Consider the following 13184-nt stretch of genomic DNA (forward strand, 5'->3'; position numbering starts at 1 on the left):
CTTTCAAACTCTGCTTCCATGGTCGGATCTTCTTCTTCTTTGCACATTTGCCTATTGGCAATGTAGACGGTTCTTCCTCTGCCTCAGCTAGTAGCTCCTTGACCACGGCCCGTTCCTTGGAAAGGTGCTTGGTGATGTCCTCCTCCAAGTTTGGGACATTGCCTCTTGAAGTGACCGGGCTCGTTGCAGTGGAAATAACAGAGGTTTCGGCCATTGCTTTGAGTAGGAACAAAGTTGTTGACGTTATTAGTCCTTGCTTTCTTTCTTTGTCCCTGATTATGACCTTGAACTCTCTTCATGTGAGGTCTGAATGCTCCTCTGTTTGGGTCATTATAAGACCAAGTTTTGTTAGCCCTTGGTCTAGCCTGCACCTCCTGAATTATAGGCGCAGCTCAAATGAGTGCGTCTTAAAGATCTAATGGACGCATAGATTCGAGACGGGTATTTACTGGTAGATTTAAACCAGCAAAAATTTTGACACCTGCTGTGTCATGTCTAGCTGTGGTGCATACTTTAAAAGTGAGACGAATTTAGAATAGTATGCGTCAAGAGTGAGTCCCAGTTGTTTTAGCTCATAGAACTCATTCATTTTCTGCGTGCAATATGCAGGTGGTAAGTATCTTCCCTACACGGCTTTCTTCAGCTTCTCCCAGGTAACGGATACCTCCGCGATCCCTTGATCCCTGCACCATTGCTTCCACCAAAGCCTGGCTTCACCGGTGAGCTTTAGCTTGGCGAGCATAGCCTGATTGGCGAGTGCAGTACTAGCTGCTTCAAAGTAATCCTACATGGATTCAATCCAAATTTCAGCATCTGCTTGGACAGACCTACCTCTCCCATCAAACTCGGGCGGCTTAATCTGCTTGAGAAGAAACTTCTTCTCCTGGATTAAACATGCATAGTCAAGGGGCGGTAAGTACTACAAATCAAAAAGCATTTTCATTCCCCTCAAGGACATATGGCACAAAAATGGGCATGCCAAAGAGATACATATGGGATGGAACCCACTGAAAAGACATGGTCAACAGAGGATCCATCAACTACAAGAGGATAGAGGCTGCTAGATTTGGCACCTCTAGCAAGCACAAGTCTGCCAGGGGTGATCTTCTAGACAGAATCCCAAATGAAACATGACACTCAGCATCATCAAGCTACCATGCAGATGTAAGACTACATGTAAGCACAGGTACATAACATACATCCTGTGATAGAAAAGTACTGCTAGTAGAGAACTGCAACCGTACATCCCCAATGCCAACAATAGCAAGTGACCTATCATCACCCAAGTGAACTGAACCAGAGATAGTGCAGTAGGAATGGAACCACTCATGGCATGGTGTAACATGAAATGAAGCACCAGAATCCAAAAGCCAGCACTGCGCATACATAGAGTGAACATTGGTCAATGATGTAGCATCACAAGAACTAGCTGCAAGTATGTACTTGCCATCGGATTCATCACTCTGCATGACATTTATCTCCTCAATTTTCACATTGGATTTCATAGGTATAATGCTGTGATCAGAGGACTTTTCTTGTACTTTGTATTTCCCCTTCTCTTTGTGCTTCTCATTGCACAACTCATGACACTATGGGCATATATGACCCTTCTTGCCACAATGATGACATGTCACATTAGCATTTCTCCCACGAGACTTGCTGTGTGACTTACCACGTGACTTAGACCTAGACTTCTGCGAGTCTCTGCCACAACCATTTCCACTGTCATTCTTGCCATTACCATCTTTGCCTCTAACAGTCAAAGCATGCGACACACGAGAGGCATCCAAGTTATTATGATTAATCTCTTCCTGTAGAAGAGCACTCTCCACATTAGGCAAATTCAAAATAGTAGCAGAAGCACATAAGGCAGTGTGCAATACATCCCATGACTCACTCAAAGTCCCAAGCAAAAACAATGGAGTAACCTCATCATTAAAGGTAATACCGTGCAAAGTCAAGTTCTTGAGAATAGCATAAAACTGGCTCAACTGAGCAGACATTGTCATATTCTCCTTCATGCATAGGTCCATAAGCCGCTTCAACCCCACCAATACATCTGACTTACTCGACTTTTCTTGTCATAGAGGTTTTTAATTTTATCCCAAAGCTGCCAAGCACTCACTGCTTCCTCAACCACATTGTAATGCGCATGTTCAGTGAGAGACAAGATGAGGGTGGACTTGCATAACTCATCAAGCTCATCCCATTTGTCATCAGTCATAGTTTCACACTGCTCGCCATGCATCCTTAGTAGCTTTATCTACAATTTCTGCACGAATACATGCCAAAATTGGTTCTTACAATGGGCATAATTTGTACCATCAAGCTTAGTGATGTTGAAGATTGCATTGTCTATGGAAGAAGAACCCATAATGTAGTCCAAAACAATGCAAACAGTTCAAAACTACTTGCTATTTTCTATTGTAAACAGCCAAAATACCACCAAAACCAAGGCAAAATGACAGAACTGATAGCTAATGATGTTGCCCACCAAGTACCATCAAAATTACATAAAATTAGGATGATTCAACATGAAAATTCCACATCAGTCCATACATAACTTCTTGTTGTAATAAATCATAGCTAGGTACAATAAGAGCAAACTGTAGGCAAAATCAATGAACCAAGTCAACCATGGATTGTCAAAGCATAACCAGCATCAAGCGGGCATAAATCAGCATATGATAGTCATACAGACATCGAGCAAACACCCAAGCATGTCAAACGAATCCGTCAGTAAGTCGAGACACCCCCTGTGTAATAGGGCAAAAAGTGTACACAACACTGGCAAGACAACCTGGCACAAAGAGGTATATGCTTAGGGAGTGCAAAGCCCAAATCATCCCAAGTACATGTATACGGACCACGGCATATCAACAATGCAACATCCAAGTGAAGAAGATCCTAGTATCAAAAGACTCAAAGCTCAATAGCATAAACCACATGCTCAATGTCTGTCAAACATCCAACAATGCTCCCACTAGCACAAAAGCCATATGGATCAGCCAAGAAGTCCAAGAAAGGCATATGAGAGAACGAATGATGAAAGATCCAAGACCAGATATCAATAAGACATCATGAGCATATAGTCTCTGTAGTCTCCAAGTATAGCATCCATAGACATCAATTGTATCCCAAATACAACTTTGGCAAGCCAAGAATATCCCAAGTATGTTTTGGAAAGCTAGATGCATGCCAAGACAAGGCACTATTAGCAATCGGCTCCAAACAATGTAACGAGCATGTAGTAGTGGCATAGGCAAAGGATGTCAAGACCGATCAAACATAAGTAACATACATGCCATATGTACATCCAAGACAAAGCATCAAATGCATTCCAAAGTTGAGCTTGAGTGCAAATAAAGATCCAGAACCAAAGATAAGCTGGATGCCGTACCCCAAAGGTCAATACTTCATTGCATATCCCAAAGACATAGCCCGAAACCAATAGGCATAACCAACCATTGTGGTACATTAGTGATTTACTATTCAAAATTGAGTATTTTCAGCAAGAAAATCAGTCCAAAATGATGGCATAACATGTGCCTTGCATCCCCTAAACAATCGGGCATCAATAGGTACCAAACCAGTTAAGTAGAAGTGCCCAAACAAGCATAGCATTAGATGCCAATATTGCTTCTACATAACATGACTATGGGACTGCTATAAACAGTCCTCAAAATGTATAGATCAGACCCAAATCTAACACCAATGGTCAAGGAGGCTTCAATACATGTTAGAGATCATTGCCAAGCCTGAAGAAGCATGACATAGCCATCAATGAGGAGTAGGTGAGTTGATGTAGTGTGCTATCCAGTTCAGCCAAAAAATGACACAAAATTGCTGATCTCTTCTTCTGCTCCTATGCATCCACGTGGCCTCAATGGTAGTGGTTGGGGGCTCCAGGAGGTGCCTAAGGAGGCTCACAACAAGCCTCAAGTGCCCAAATGCAAGAGGGAGCAAGATCCAAGCTCCAAGGGTTTGAGCTACGCCTGCCCTGATTGACTGCAACCTAAGAACTAAATAAAAGCCACTAAAAGAACACTTCAATACCTATGTAACAATGCCCTGAGGGTGCCTCAATAAGCCGGGAAGGTGCTCGGGAAGCCGGAGAGTGATGGGAGCTCGAGAATGTCGGCTATGGGAAGGAGAACAATGTTGTAGGTATTTGAATGGAAGCTAAGAATGCCACGAACCAAGCTCGAGAAGTTAGGAAGCCTTGCTCTGATACCAATTGAAAAGGTGAGAAGGATTGAAGCTTGCTTGGAAGTGAGCTATGGCAAAGAGCAAGAACAAGAAGAGAGAAAGACACAAATGGGAACTCCAATGGTCACAATGTGTGGCCGAGCCTTTCTTTATTCAAACTGTCACTAAAAGAATAAAGAATAAAGTGACAGTGATGGGCACCTGCCACTTGCAGTGTGCAATGGTGGGTACTGTCAATGTAGTAATACACGGGTGGCTAGGCACAGGCACCTTTATCCCCAACACAGATTCATGCAAGGCACTTAAGAGTGGTGCCTCAAAGCCTAAGTGGATAGACGCAGATGATTGACGGAGACTCAAGGAGGAGGCTATAGATTCTGCAAGATAATGGTGACAATAGTGGGAGGTAGTGAGGGCACAATTGGAGGCAAGGGTTGTGCATCATATGGGGAGTGGCAGCCATAAGCTTATCTGGAGGACTTTGTGAGTTTTTTTTTTGTTCTTCTCGCTTTCTTATTTGCAATATCACTTATACTGTGTATTCTATTTTCTTTGTAGCACTCCATCACAAATCGTGATTCCATAGGTTTGGAGACTCAATATGCAGAGAGACATGATCTCACTGCACTCATCAATAGATTGTACATGCTTGGCGGCCCAATAAGTCAATCATGTTCTTTCTTGTCTGTAGTCACTATTTTTTTAAAATGCATTATGTATGGTGGATTGATGTGTAGTTATTCATTTTGAAGAGTCTGTTTGATGCTCCTCTGTATCGGGACAAGCTTTCTGATGGTAAGGATCTGTAGCATGCACTTGGATTTGTGGAGCACATACCCTCTTCTTTTTTGGTCCTGTGATCTATACAGGCATCTTCCATGTACTATTCCTTAGATGTACTTATCATCCTTTGTATAAAATCGCATCTTGTGATAATTATATATAGATTTTCATATTTGTTTTGGCTCTTCTTTCTCTCCATGGTTCCATGTAATATCATGAGTTGTCATCACTAGTCTTGTACCTATTCTATGAATTATCAGTCTTATGGGTTTAAGAAGTTTTTGCATTCATTTTAACGACCATTGCATACTTAACATAAAATTTCTTTGTAGAATATTATATAGCACATGGTGCATACCCTACCACAAAAAAAAATCATATATAATCGTCGCTATTAGAGTCAGTGATTTCTCTACACGCTTCACTATTGTGGTCGCTATGTGCATCGCAAACCGTTACTATCTACATAACGATACATATAGAGATGATTTTGTAAAGGCATTTATATCGATACTTTTAGTGATGATAGGGGAAATTTTTTTAATGAATATTTGCATCACTTTGAACGTTGATATGAGACCTATATCTTGTAGTGGTGGTTTATGATAGCTAAGATTTCAATTTATGATGAAGAGATTTGTGATGAGGGTATTATTGGTGTTCCCTCCCCTTGTAGATTGAGTCCAAATGTTGGCCAAGCTGTCAAGGTGCTTCATTCAACAGTATACACCAATCTATTATTACAGAGTAGCATCCATTAAGTTGTCACCTTTGAAATCAAAGGTATTGTTAATGATGATCAAGTCCAACTGGTGGATTGCATTTTTTGCGATGATAACACCATGCCATTAACACCAATGAACTCTTTCCCTTAGCATTGATTGCGTTGAATCATGCATGTGTCTTCTTCTTATCAGTTCATGCATTGATCCTTCCATATCACATGTGCAAGTCTTGGCTAGATATTGTCAAGCACTAGTTCTCATTTTCTCCTTCTCTGGTACCATGCTAGCTATTCCGGCCTACTATAGTCCATCAATTTGTTGTTCGTTTATGACAAGGATGTCTCCTTTTGTTCTTGATGGTGGATTCAGAACAATGGCATCTTGAAGCACTTGATTAACCACAACAGTGCTCAATTCTTGACCTCTATTTTCCACCTCAATTGCTGCATCTAGTATTCTGGGTGCACTCATATAAGAAGCCCTCTCAAAGGCTAGTAATAGTCTTCTTTTTTCCCATGTACTCCTTTTCCCTCTTTTTGGCTGAGAATAGCCTCCTCCTTTTCATGGAGGCTTGTAAAGCTCCCAGTGTCACAAAAATAGCCTCATTTTCTAACATGGTTTTCTCATTCTAGGCACCAAGCCTTTAACCTTTGAAGGGTAATCTCTTTTACCCTCTCCTTTTACCATAAAAGCATTCCCTCTTAAATAATAAATGCTTACCTAAGTGGCCTCCCATATAGCCTAGCTTGGGTAACTTTACATCACATTATCATTAGCTTTGTAATCAAAGGTATCAACATCTTCAACAATAGCTTCATGACCACACTCATTTTTCACATAGTACAACTAACCTAAGCATGTATGAACCCAAGAACTTGTGGGAGTTTATTATTTATTGAAGCAGTGATTACTACATTATTAATCTAAGCACTTAAATATAGTGCATCCACACAAAGAAGAAGTAGCTCACAAACTTAATAATCTTGCCTATTCATTCATGAACCTATAATACCTTGAAATGTGCCATGTTTGGAGGGTTTCTACCCTAAACAAGGATCCTCACGGCACCCACTTTGAGTTCCATTTCTCAAGTGTTTCCCCAAAAGATCTGAGTGTCATCAAGAACTTTGTCTAAGGTAGAAACCCTGCAACCATGGCACATTTTGAGGTTTTATAGGTTCATGGATGGAGAGGCAAGATTATTAAGTTTATGAGCTGCTTCTTCTTAGTGTGGATATACTATTAAGTGCTTAGAATAATAATGATCTAATCAATGCTTCGATAAATAATGTACTCCCAAGTGCTTGGATTGATGCGTGCTTGGAGTTTTTTTTATCTTTGGGAAAATGTAGCTTTGATTAAGAGCTTAGAAATCAAGTCAATAAACCCTTAGCTTGAAAAAACGCTATTGATAACCTTTAGGAGGCTATTTGCGGATGGTTTTGTTGAAAAGAAGACGTATGCATGCAAAGGTGGAGAGCGTATTGGGAAAAGGCAGTGATTGGCTTGCTCTCTCTTTGCACCAGTGATTGGCTGGTGAATTAGTGTGGGAAAGCAAATGCATGGGTGATGAGGCGCTTGCATGGGCTACTTGAAAAAGGCTAAAAAGCATTGCAGCTTTACGAAAAACAATGATGGAGGTGGGTACTCCTGGGATAAGGTAGAGGAAAGAGGGAGGAAGGCAGTCTTTTGACAAGAGAGGGCATTCACTGTGATTTAGAGGAATCCTGGCTATTGGCAATTAAAAAATTACATGTCATCATTATTATATTTAAAGCAATTACATCACTAAATCATGAATAATCAAAAGGGTGCAACTGAAATGTTAGAGCCCTCACGATGGGTCGTGAGGCTCCTTCTTGTATACAGATTCACATACACATCTAATACACACACAGAAACTATTCGCCTACAACAGAGTCTCTGACTTCCTGTGTTTTCTACTATGATATGATAAGTCTCTGAATCTGTACATTATAATTGTGATGAATTTGAAGATACCTATGTACAGTAGTTGTCTACATGGTATCAATCACTGACACTATTGATTCTCTACTTGCTGTAGCCCTCTGGCTTCCTGCTGCAACCTTAGCCTCTTGATTTGATCCAGACTTATCAAGGAGCCATGGCCGTAGCATCCATGTCTAGTTCTTTATCAAAATTTTACTAGATAGAAAAGCTTCAAGGTAGCAACTACCTTCCATGGAGCCTACACATCAAGATGATACTGGAGAAAGCAGGTAATTGGGACGTAACGGATGGCTCAGAACATGACCGTGCAAAACAAGCTATTGCTCTTAGTGCTTGACCACCAATTGATGCGGAGAAAGCAACATGGAAGAAGAAATATCTCGAGGCCCAAACTGAGATTGTCTTGCACCTCAGCGACCGTCAACTTCAACTGGTTTGGAGTTTGGACACTGTGCATGAAATGTGGGCGCTACTTAAGACACAGTATGAACAAACGAATGTGGTATCACGTGTCTTCCTACACAAGCAACTGAATGACATTCAAATGGTTAACTATCCTACTGTGGAGGCCTTTCTTGAAGCCTGAAAATCTGCCAACAACAATCTTCTTATTGCGGGATTGCTCTTACCTGATGAGGTCCAAGTAAATATACTCCTTACAGCTTTACCTGAAACATGGCAATCCTTTGTTTCGCAACATTCTAATACACCAAATTTACCATTAACTACCTTGATTGCTAACATAAGGCAAGAGGATCAAATCTGCAATAAGGGAAGGAACGTTCCAACATCCACATGCAATCCTCCAACTATCCCTCTTGCCATGCTCGCTGGAGGATCTCGATCTCTTCCCCGTTTTCGCTCAAGGCAATTGAGCTCATGCCAATCACATCTAATCAATCCAATAAGCCCACAATCTCGCACATCCTTCTTCTCTCGTTCATCATGCAATTCGATGCAACCTCAATTCAATCCCTCTTGCTTTTGCAGTCCAGTGCAAACCTCAACCTCTGCCAAATCTGTCCCAACCTGTACTTATTGTCATCGCTAAGGTCATACAGAGCAGCAATGTTGCACTAAAAGTCGTCAACATCGCAGCTCCCAAAATAGGCGCCTAAATGTGAATATGGCTTATCAAGCTGATGATTTGAGCGAGGATCTTTCGTCAATGCATCTCTATGATGGTATAGCTACACAACCTAGTGATACCAATGTTTGGTATCTTGATACTGGTGCCACACACCATATGACAGGAACCCAAGAATGGCTCCATGATTACATCAAGTCACCTCACCACTTGAGGTTCATCTTGGTGATGATTTTCTTTATCAAGCTGCGGGAAATGGGTCTCTCCATTTGCGGCTACCAAATGGTACAACTACTGCGGTTGGCAATGTCTATTACATTCCTGGCTTAGCCAAGAACCTTCTTTCAGTCAATGAGCTGACAAGCCATGGCACTTCTGTGGAATTCCAACACAACTACTGTTTCATAAAGACACCTTCTACTTCAGGTGTTCCTACACACCTCATTTGCCCAAAGAAAGGGCCCTTATATCCTCTTGGGCTGTCTATTATTCACCCTCCAATGGAGATGTATGTTGCTACCGGCTCTGAAGCTGAGGAAACTCTATGATGGCATTACCGCTTGGGCCATCCGCATGTTCAAGCCATGTGCACCCTACAAACACATAAGATGGTGACGGGTTTTTTAACCCAAAACTAAGCCATATATCGCTGTGTGAGGTGTATATCTTTGGCAAAATGACAGCAGTAAGTTTCCTAGATCCAAAAGTAAGAGTAAAGACCTTTTGGACTTGGTCCACTCAGATTTATGTGGGCCCCTGCCAACTACTTCGATTACAATGTCTACTTACATTCTTACTTTCATTGATGACTGGTCCAAGTACACCATTTTGTACTTCCTAAAACAGAAATTTGAGGTGCTGACTTGTTTTCAACACTACAAATCTTTTGTGGAACGGCAACTTAATAAGTCTCTTCACAGTTGTCGAACCGATAATGGTGGCGAGTATGTCTCGCACGCTTTTCAATCCTATTGTTCTGATGAGGGCATTCTCCATCAATTCAATGTTCCCTACTCACCACAGTAAAACAGTGTAGCTGAGAGAAAGAATCACACCTTGCTCAATGCGGTGCAGGCTATGCTTCAAACTGCAGGTGTATCTGAATTTTTCTGGGAAGAAGCTGCTGCTATAGCTTGTTACTCGCACTCTTCCCAATGTTACTCCCTATGAGCTTTGGATTGGTGAAAAGCATGATCTTTCACATATTTGAATCTTTGGCACACCTTGCTATTCTCTCATTCCTGTTGAGAAACGTGATAAGCTCTCTTCCCATGCCGAATGAGGAATTCTTGTCGGCTAAGGTGATCGTTTTGGCATAAAGAGCTATCGTGTTTATCATCCTAACACAAAGAAATTCTCCTCCAATCAAGATCTCCTTTTTCAAGAGGATTTGCTGATTACAACTCCTACTTCAGCAGATACCTTTCAACCATTGTCGTGTTGCTGCGCATCCGAGTCGTATACACCTCCATTTCTTTTGTTGTGCATTTGTGTTAATTTCTGCGTGTGATTCATTGTTTGTGTGATGCATTTTAATAATCCGCATCCAATGTATATATTCCCTTAGTGCATGCGCATGATTTTGTTTGGATGCATGATGTGCGTGTATTAGAAAAATATTAAAAACTGATGCCAAAGGACATTATCCAGCTGATAATTTTAATGATGAACTCGAAGAAAAGTGCAGGATACCGTGGAATCAAAGGAAGCTTTATAGAAGCTGGCATTTAAGCTATGAAGACAAAGGTGTAAATTCAGGAATATCATGTGTAATGGGCAAAGCTTAAGGAGTACTGAACGGTTCCCTTGTCGAGATGTAGACTCTTGGAATGCACTTATTGCTGGGTATGTACAGCACTTGGGACTGCTGTGGTGGATATGTATGCCAAGTGTGGTGCATTTGGAAAAGCATAGGGAGTGTTGGAGCTTCTTGTCCGGAATGCAATAGCTTGGAATGCCCTTATTACAGGTTATGTTTTACATGGGCAGAATTGGAGATTAACGTTATAGCTAAAGGTGAAAAAGGAGGAAGAGGAAAAACCTATATTCAGGTTTTAAACTGCTTTTGGAGGGAAAAGAATAGGCTATTTTGGAAATGACCGGAATTAGCGGTGGTCATGGAGCAGAGGCGATCGTGAGTACATCATCGAGTGCGCCCGACAGAGATCTTAAAAAAAAAATTTCTGACGAGAAGGAGATTGATGCTCCCAGCGATGAGTACAATTCCGAATATTTTTGTTGTTGCTTTGGAGGATTGATCCACTTCTGGAGAGGCGCTGAAGCTCTGTTTAGACGAAGAAAGCAATCAACAACAATTATGGAATCGCTTGAGTAATGGGTGGGCTTCGGTCTTTAATTATGTCGGAGTCTCTGCAGATGGGGAACACCTCCGTTGAGGAGTTGATCGGATTCCATGGGAAGGAGGCGTCGGTTGATTGGGTCAAATCATGAGATTTTGGGAGTCAGGACTAGCGTGTCTTCGAGCCACAAATACATTGTCCTGGACTTCATCAGCCATGGCGTCGATGAGTGGAACGAAGCTTTTAGGCAGAGCAGGCGGTTTTTCTCCCTCAGTCAAGAGAAGAAGATGAATGTCTTACGCAACAAGAAGAATCGAGGCTACACACCCTACGGCGGTGAGACCTTGGACCCTGCTTGACAATCGCATCCTTCGAAGCTATCTAAACGTCTATGAAGATGTATCCTCCCGGTGGACAAGAAATGTCCTACACGGATCATATCTCGAAGCGCAGCGAGGAGAAGGGATGTCTGTACACATGCCTCTTCACTCTTTGCTGTTGCTTCTGCTGTTATGAAACTTGCGAGTGCTGCCTCGACATTGTGTGTTGCTGTTGCACGTAGACAGCTGTCATAACATTGTTCTGGTGCTCTGCGTGAACACTTCAAAGATGACAGAGCTCTTCCTTTCTGGACTTGTTTATTCGTGAAGCCGAGCATGAGGTCGATGCTATCCTGGACAGAGAATGTCGAGTGGAGAGGAAGAATTGAATCCACAGTTTGATGCTACATTGGCTAAAAGCAAAGCAGAGGCAACAACTGCATTTTTGGTGTTGGCAAATCCTGTAGATAGCTGTTCAAATTTCTCTACCCAGATTACAGGATATGCTACTTTGGCTACCCGAGGAAATTGCACTTTCACCCAAAAAGCGTGAGAGTCTCAAGCAGCTGAAGCTATAGCATTGCTTGTAGTCAATGATCAAGAAGAACTTTATAAGATGGTCTGTTCGGATGCTGACACTTGTCCTGATTGTGCCTTCAATCTGCTGCCATGTTCGGTAGGCACCTCAGCCGCAGAAGGGAAAATAGCAAGTAATATGACATCCTAGGCGTCTCAAAATTCTGCTCCCAGGATGAGCTGAAGAAAGCCTACTGTAAGGCAGCCATAAAAAACCATCCATACAAAGGTTGAGATCCAGATGTATGCATCGAAATATGTTTCTAAGATTTGGGGCTTCTTGGAAGGTTGCCACGAGTTTTACTGCTGCTGCTTAAAATGAACGACTGTTTACGAACTGTGGACCGTGTAGACTTATATGTCTTTTTTTTACATGAATAAAACAACTTGATAAGCCACACACACTTATACGTACCCCTGGTGGAAGCCCTTTCAAGTGTTTGTTATAGCTGTTTGGAAATGGAACAAAGTAGCACCTATTGACGACACACTTCTGCATGAAATACATGAATAAAATTTCACCCAGGTTTATGGGAGTTCAATAATGCTGAGGTATAGGTGGCCTTGATGTTGCTTTGATTTATACATGGGCTTGAAGACTAATTGTGAACCTTCTGCTGTCTACATTTGTTAGCGGCCTAAAAGTTTGAGCTTGCTTAAGAGCCTTGGAGTAAAGCCAAAAGTTACATGCTGAAGGACTTGAACAAAATTTGTTTGTTGGCAGTTTCTTTGTTGTAACTCTACAAACTTGATAAGAAATATAGTGTTCTTTGGTATCAAAAATTGAGATCTTCTTGTTAGCCTCTTTCTTTGCTGTATCTTGAACCCCGTGTTTTGCAGCTCTTGCACGATCTCTTTGACATTTTTGGTGAACCCGACGTGAAAGTGCTGCGTCATCAGCAAGATGGGAGACTCGCAAGAAGAGATGACAGATGATAATGTCATGAAGAACCTGTTTCAATCATTTACCATGTATATGTAGCAGCAAGCTCATGCAAAACGAGACAGTGATGCTATGGATGCTTTGAAAGCTGTCCAACAGGAGATGAAGCAGTTTAATGGCCAGCAAGTGTCAACTTACCTGCATTTATATGAAGAAAAGATTAAGTTTTTTGGGGTTTCTCAAGATGTTTGGAGCCGCTACTTCTTGCCGATCGTGGTGCGCGCTCTTGAAGGTCGAATTGCAGAAATTCAAGAAGCACATGCAGGTTGG

The 13184-nt window shown here is 41.7% G+C and overlaps 1 pseudogene; it reads left to right on the top strand.

The window, feature by feature from the left end:
• Positions 1-7622: 7622 nt before the first annotated feature.
• On the top strand, positions 7623-9908 carry LOC148030435 (uncharacterized; annotated as a pseudogene).
• The last annotated feature ends 3276 nt before the right edge of the window (positions 9909-13184 follow it).

The sequence above is a fragment of the Lygodium microphyllum genome, chromosome 10 (assembly GCF_053477565.2).
Source record: "Lygodium microphyllum isolate KBCC chromosome 10, Lygodium_microphyllum_v1.1.10, whole genome shotgun sequence".
NCBI lineage: Eukaryota > Viridiplantae > Streptophyta > Polypodiopsida > Schizaeales > Lygodiaceae > Lygodium > Lygodium microphyllum.